The sequence below is a fragment of the Oreochromis niloticus genome, unplaced genomic scaffold (genome assembly GCF_001858045.2).
Source record: "Oreochromis niloticus isolate F11D_XX unplaced genomic scaffold, O_niloticus_UMD_NMBU tig00007463_pilon, whole genome shotgun sequence".
Lineage (NCBI taxonomy): Eukaryota > Metazoa > Chordata > Actinopteri > Cichliformes > Cichlidae > Oreochromis > Oreochromis niloticus.
This window is the reverse complement of record NW_020328589.1, coordinates 13,052-21,038: the sequence shown is the minus strand read 5'-3', so window position 1 is coordinate 21,038 and position 7,987 is coordinate 13,052. Positions and strand designations below refer to the sequence as shown.

At 43.0% G+C, this 7,987-nt stretch overlaps 1 long non-coding RNA gene across 1 annotated transcript; it reads right to left on the bottom strand.

Moving 5' to 3' along the window:
- Window positions 1-4,844: 4,844 nt before the first annotated feature.
- Window positions 4,845-7,454, bottom strand: LOC109198580 (uncharacterized). The gene is made up of 2 exons (XR_003218284.1): window positions 7,368-7,454; window positions 4,845-5,246 (listed from the first exon to the last, which is right to left on the bottom strand). It is a non-coding gene; the product is annotated as an uncharacterized LOC109198580 (long non-coding RNA).
- Between the last annotated feature and the right edge of the window lie 533 nt (window positions 7,455-7,987).

Genomic DNA, 7,987 nt, shown 5'->3' with positions numbered 1-7,987 from the left:
AGCAACAATAAAATCATCATTAAAAACCAACAGGACTTCACAGGTATTTCAATCAATACTAAACCACTGCAAATTACCATCAATACTGTGAAAAAGACAATTGTGTATGATATAAAAAAAGGATAACCATTATCTGTTAAGCATTATGTTACAATTTAACACAATGTAAAATTGTAACATTGTAAACATAATGTTACAATTTAACACAATGTAAATTGTAACATTGTAAAAATAATGTTACAATTTTAAATTGCAACATTGTAAAAATAATGTTACAATTTTACATTATGTTACAATTTAACATAATGTAAAATTGTAACATTGTAAACATAATGTTACAATTTTACATTATGTTAAATTGTAACTGTTAAGGGTGGTGAGTTAGCGAACCCAGACGCTGACCTCTCGTTTAAGTTGAACAGTGTCTTTATTTACAGTGAGCCAAACCATCCACAGTTATCCACAGTGCAAGTCCCTTCAGTGCTCCTCTCCCGTCTCCCTCGTGTGTCCACAAAACTCCAGAGAATCAGTGAGTCTCCCCTTCTGTCTCGTTCGCTTCCAGCTTGGTGCATACTCAGCGCTGTCTGTCACTCAGCCACCCGTTAACGCCCTGCCAACGATGGTGGATAATTGGCAGTAGCTGGCGACAATCGGTCGCAGGTGAGGCGCTCGAGCGGCAGCACTTCCGGGTCTGAGGTCTTCCGTTGCTCGCGACCGCGTGCAATCGCAGCGGAGCCGGAGAAAGCAGACGGAGAGGGGAACACACACACAGGTCGACGGTCGGGGCACGTCGACTCTACAGTACATAATGTAAAATTGCACTTGTAACTAATGTTACAATTTTACATTATGTTAATTGTAACATATGTAATTAATTGTAAATAATGTTACATTTTACATTAAATTGCAACATTGTAAATAATGTTACAATTTTAATTGTAACATAAAATGAAATTGTTTATTTACAATTTACATTATGTTAAATTGTAACTAATGTAAATTGTAACATTATGTTTACAATGTTGCAATTTAATGTAAAATTGTAACATTATGTTTACAATGTTGCAATTTACTTATGTTACAATTTAATAATGTAAAATGTACATTTATTTACAATGTTACATCAGTACGGTTTAGATACGGGCGACACGGGCAGTGACCGGGGCTGCATCCTGGTGGGGGCGGCATCACGGCATCGGCAAATAATAATAAATAATTGCTCATACTCATGCTGCCCCGACATCAGCCAGCGCATATTGGGAATGGCATAGGCACCGATCGGTTTCTATCGCCCATTTGCTGGGAGTAAGGGCGCCTCCGTTTGCGAGGTGCGCCTGCTTCTTGCAGCACAGGGAGGAGAGGGCGGGGCGGCGGGGATTCTCTGGCTGACTGGAGCAGCATCTAATAACCAACTCGCAAAATAAACAAATTAAAACAAACCAACAACACGAAAACACCAGACATCATGATACAGACTTATAATTGCACTGATGTTTTTTCGAAATTCTATACCTGAAAAGTGAGCGCGAGAGCTCTCGGTGCGCCTGCGCGCTGCTGAAGTCAAAGTAAACTTTATTGTCATCTCCGCTACATACAGTCCAGTATGTAGAGAGACGAGACGACGAGGCTCCAGTTACAGCAGTGCAAGTAACAAACAACAAATATAAGAAGAGTAAGAAATAAATATATACTTTAGGATTCGGGGTAAAGGGATCAATAACAATTTAAAATGTATATATTAAGCACCCACAGTGACACAGGTGTCACTGCCCCTTTACACATGAGGACACTTTCTGTTAATGTTTCAGAATTGACTGTCCCATGGTTTTATGACGGTAAAAAATGGGTCTGGGCTCTTAACACTGGAAGTGTTGGAGTAGTTGTCAAACAGCTAACAGGTCATCTGCAGAGGAATGGCTTATCTGAAGAGTTTCAGTCAGGTTTCAGAGCTCATCACAGCACAGAAACAGCTTTAGTGAAGGTTACAAATGATCTTCTTATGGCCTCTGACAGTGGACTCATCTCTGTGCTTGTCCTGCTAGACCTTAGTGCTGCGTTTGATACTGTTGACCATAATATCCTATTAGAGCGATTAGAACATGCTGTAGGTATTACAGGTACTGTGCTGCAGTGGTTTGTATCATATCTGTCTAATAGACTCCAATTTGTTCAAGTAAATGAGAGTCCTCTTCACACACTAAGGTCAATTATGGTGTTCCACAGGGTTCGGTGCTAGGACCAATTCATTACATTATACATGCTTCCCCTAGGCAGCATCATTAGAAGACATAGCATAAATTTTCACTGCTATGCAGATGACACGCAGCTCTATCTGTCCATGAAGCCGGGTAACACACACCAATTAGTTAAACTGCAGGAATGCCTTAAAGACATAAAGACCTGGATGGCCGCTAACTTTCTGCTTCTTAATTCAGATAAAACTGAAGTTATTATACTTGGCCCTGAAAATCTTAGAAATATGGTATCTAACCAGATTCTTACTCTGGATGGCATACCTTGGCCTTCAGTAATGCTGTGAGGAACCTTGGAGTCATTTTTGACCAGACATGTCCTTCAACGCACATATTAAACAAATATGTAGGACTTCTTCTTCCATTGCGCAATATCTTTAAAATTAGAAATATCCTGTCTCAGAGTGACGCTGAAAAACTAGTTCATGCATTATTACTTCCAGGCTGGACTACTGTAATTCTTATTATCAGGATGTCCTAAAAACTCGCTGAAAAGCCTTCAGCTGATCCAAATGCTGCAGCAAGAGTCCTGACAGGGACTAGAAAGAGAGAGCATATTTCTCCTGTTTTGGCTCCCTTCATTGGCTTCCTGTTAAATCCAGAATTGAATTCAAAATCCTGCTCCTCACATACAAGGTCTTAATAATCAGGCCCCATCTTATCTTAATGACCTTGTAGTGCCATATCACCCTATTAGAGCACTTCGCTCTCGCTCTGCAGGCCTACTTGCTGTTCCTAGAGTATTTAAAAGTAGAATGGGAGGGAGAGCCTTCAGTTTTCAGGCCCCTCTTCTGTGGAACCAGCTTCCAGTTTGGATTCGGGAGACAGACACTATCTCTACTTTCAAGATTAGGCTTAAAACTTTCCTTTTTGCTAAAGCATATAGTTAGGGCTGGACCAGGTGACCCTGAATCCTCCCTTAGTTATGCTGCAATAGACGTAGGCTGCCGGGGATTCCCAGTTTTCAGTTTTATTTGTCATATCCAAGTTAGCACAGGGTCAACATTGCAATGAAATGTGTTTGACGAGCAGCAGTCACTCAGCAGCATGATACAGTAGGAGAAAATATAACAAATATAATAAAATAAATAAAATAAAAAAATAGTAAAGAGCAAAATATTAGAGAGACATGGTAAAAGAGAAAAGATGACTAAATATATATGTATCTATAAATATAAATATAAATATATGTACACTAGTGATTAAATAAGAAAATCTTGAAAAGAAATATGACGGGAGGGCAGATGGGATATTGCACAGGAATGAGCAGCAGAAAATTACAGTATTGCACTTTTTAAATATAAATATCAATAACAATAAAGTGAAGTGACCAGTGCAGATTAAACAGAGTACTTGTGAAGCTGCAGGGTAGCTTCTGAGTGCTGTGTTGTGTGTGTTAAGTGTTGTGGTTGAGGTGTCGTATGGCTTGGTGGTAAAAACTGTTTTAAGTCTTGTAGTCCGAGCAGACAGACTCCTGTAACGTCTGCCAGATGGTAACAAGGAGAAGAGCTGATGTGCTGGGTGGCTGTGGTCCTTGATGATGCTGTGTGCTTTACGGAGGATTCGCTGGAGATAAATGTCCTGAATGGCAGGAAGCCTCGTGCCAGTGATGTGCTCTGCTGCCTTCACCACCCTCTGTAGTGATTTACGGCTGCTGGCAGAGCAGCTTCCGTACCAAAACTGTGATGCAGCTCGTCAGCAAGCTCTCAATTGCACACCTGTAAAAATTTGAGGTGATGTTGGCGTTCATGCTAAACTTCCTCAGCCTCCTCAGGAAGTAAAGCTGCTGGTGAGCTTTCCTGATAGCAGTGTCTGTGTGGAGGGTCCAGGAGAAGTCCTCAGTGATGTTGACTCCAAGGAACTTGAAGCTGCTGACCCTTTCGACCTTGACACCGTTGATGTGGATGGGCTGGTGTTCCCTGACTGGTCGTTTCCGGTAGTCCACTATCATTTCTCTAGTTTTGCTGATGTGAGAGTCAGGTTATTTTCCAGGCACCACTCGTACAGTGCCATCACCTCCTCTCTATAGGCCGTCTCATCGTTGTCTGTAGGTGTAGGTGACCTGCTCTACCTCCTGCAGCCACCCCTAAAATATTAAATAATCTAGAAGCATGAAATACATGTCTTTCAGGTTCTCATCTTCTCTTTTTAGTGTTGGTCTTATCCTGCATGAATATGCTGAATTTCAAAAAGAAAAGAGAAAAACAAGAGATCTGGTGCGATTGTCTGTAGGATAATTTCCAAATGTCACATAACGGATATAGGAAGGATGTAGAGACTAACAGAGAGATAATTAATAAGCCGATGCTTGAAATAAATGAGGTGGTAGGCAGTTTGGGAGACGTGGGATTGCCAGTGTTTACAAAGCTCTTGCAAAAAATGTTTTTTTGCTGCCACCCTGACCAGCAGGGGAGCTCTAACAGAGACAAAGTAACACCATTACCCTTATGTTCTCAAAAGTCACACCAGACTTAGATTAAGTTTAATCATCTCAAAGATTCAGTGTTATGGCCCGTCTAGGCGCGGCCAGACCACAACATAAAGGGTGATCCATCCCCGTCCAACCCCAAGCAGCACGTCACACACTTAATATTTGTGACAGTGATTTATTTACAATGAGTGCAGTTAAACAAAGGAAGGGAGCATATCATAACTTCAGGGTGAACCCAAGGCCAAAACAACAAACAAAAGATAGCCTATCTCAGGAATAAACACAACTTACCTACTCAAAAGAACTAAACCAAACGACAATCACTTTCCTCCCTACCTAACAGAAACAGGAGAAAACTGATCAAACAAAAAGGCGGTCCACCCCTACATGCTCTTACATTAACCAACATAGTAACAGTGACACAGTGAACGGTCTGCCGGTTGGGTTGGGCCGAGGATGAATGAATGGCAGTCCCTGGTGGTCTCTTCTCATCCGCTGCCTCCCGGTCGTCAGCCAATCGGTGCGAGCCATCCACCCTGGATGCACCAACCACGGAGGAGCACCTGCACACTCAAATTTGCATATGATTACAATCCCAGTCGTAACACCCCCTTACCCAAGAATTAACATTACCACCAAAATGTTTAATTCAAGGAGAAAGTGCCCTAGACAGAGTATCAGCCAACACATTCTCTTTCCCTTTCTTGTAACTGATCTCCAAGTTAAAATCTTGCAGTAACAAGGACCAGCGCATAAGTCTTTGGTTGGAATTGCGCATTTGGGAAAGAAACACCAGTGGGTTGTGGTCGGTAAACACCTGCACGGGCAAAACACTTGACCCTACATAGACCTCAAAGTGCTGTAAAGCAAGTAGTAAGGCAAGAGCCTCCTTTTCAATGGTACTATAATGGGTCTGGTGTCTGTTAAACTTTTCGAAAAGTAGCAGACGGGATGATCTACGCCACGACCATCTTCCTGTAATAAAACAGCGCCTGCACCACACGCGCTGGCATCTACTTCTAATTTAAAAGAGCGCTCAAAATTCGGCGCAGCTAGCACTGGTGCACTGCACAACAATGCCTTGGCAGACTCGAATGCCACCTGACATGCTGGAGACCAAATAAAAGGCTTTAAAGGGCTAACAAGATCAGTTAGGGGACTAACCACATCAGAGAAATTTCTGCAAAACCCTCGATAAAAACCAGCCATTCCTAAAAAGCGACGCAGAGCTCTTTTTGTCTGCGGGACAGGAAAATCAACAATGGCCTGTACTTTCGCAGTCACAGGGCGCACTTGCCCCTGTCCGACCTGTTTCCCCAAATAAGTAATGGTGGCTTTCCCAAACTCACACTTAGAGAGGTTTAATGTGAGAGAAGATTCGCAAAAACGTCTGAACACCTGAGAGAGCGTTTCTAGATGTTCTGACCATGTTGGAGAATAAACGACAATGTCATCCAAGTATGCCTCACAGTTTTTCACTCCACACAATACCCTCTGCATTAGACGCTGGAATGTTGCAGGTGCGTTTCGCAACCCGAAGGGCATTACAGTATATTGGAGGAAATGATCTGGAGTTACAAAAGCGGAGACTTCAGAAGCTCTGGGGGTTAACGGAACTTGCCAATACCCTTTTAACAGGTCTAATTTAGTGACAAATGTAGCTGAGCCGACACGATCAATGCAGTCCTCCATTCTGGGAAGAGGAAAGGAATCTGGTTTTGTGACTGCATTAACCTTTCTGAAATCGGTACAGAAACGTGGGGTGTTATCAGGTTTCGGCACCAAAATGCAGGGCGAACTCCACGCACTGTTACTGGGCTCAGCTAACCCATGTTTAACCAGGTACTCTACTTCCTGTTGCATTAAAATCCGCTTGGTTGGATTCACTCTATAAGCGTGTTGTTTTATTGGCTTATCAACTTCCACAACAATATCATGAAACAGCACAGACGTTTGCCGGGGATGGTCAGAGAAAATCAGCAAATTAGCTTCGATCAGATCACTGATATCTTTGCGGGCGGAACCTGACAGATGCGACAGAAAAGATTCTAAGTTTCCTAACACTTCTGAGTTTCGCAAACGGGCAACAGGCATACAACCGCTCTTCTCAATCAAGTCATCATCTTGCAAAACATACAGTGGTGGTGCCGAACACACAGAGACAGGCGCTATGGGTGAGGTTTTTTCAGCTGCCGCGTCCTCTCTAGAAGCATAGCGTTTAAGCATGTTAACGTGGCAAACCCTCAATTTTCTCCTTCGATCAGGAGTTTTTACTGCGTAGCTAGTGTCACTAATCTTTTTGTCCACCTCATAGGGACCGGAAAACTGAGCATGGAGGCTAGACCCGACTAAAGGAAGCAACACCAGAACCTTTTCACCAGGAGCAAAATGTCGGACCACCGTCCTTTTATCATACCGGGCTTTCATGTTGCCTTGGGTTTGTTCCAAATTTTCACGGGCCAGCTGACATGCCCGGAAAAGACGCCCTCTAAAACTGCAAACGTAATCTAACACATTATGTTCGGCTTGATGCGACTCTGATAACCACTTTTCTTTAAGCAGTCGCAGGGGACCGCGCACAGTGTGTCCAAAAACTAAGTCAGCCGGACTAAATCCAAGGGATTCCTGGGTGGCTTCTCTAACAGCAAAAAGCAGAAGTGGAAGTCCCTCCTCCCAGTCTTTACCTGATTCAAGGCAGTATTTGCGCAACATGGTTTTTAGGGTTTGATGAAATCGTTCCAGTGCACCTTGACTCTCTGGGTGATAAGGGCTGGACCTTTGATGTTTAATTTTAACTCCTTCAAAACCTGGGCAAACACCTTTGACATAAAGTTTGTTCCCTGATCAGTTTGAACAACTCTGGGTAACCCAAAAGTTGAAAAGAATTTTGTGAGGGCTTTCACAACGTTCTTTGCCTTTAATGTGCGTAATGGGATTGCCTCTGGAAAGCGAGTGGCAGCGCACATTACAGTTAATATGTACTGGTGGCCTGATTTCGATTTTGGCAACGGGCCCACACAGTCCAACAGAACCCTCTCAAATGGCTCACCCAACGCTGGAATAGGGTGAAGAGGCGCTGGTGGAATCGGTTTATTTGGCTTTCCCACTACCTGGCAAGTATGACATGAGCGACAATATTTCACCACATCCGATTTTAATCCAGGCCAAAAGAAGTTACGTAATACACGGTGATACGTCTTCTTGACCCCAAGATGTCCAGCTAAGCTGGCATCGTGCGCGAGACTGAGAATCTGGAGTCTATATTCCTTTGGCACCAGTACCTGATTTACTCTGTGTAGATCAG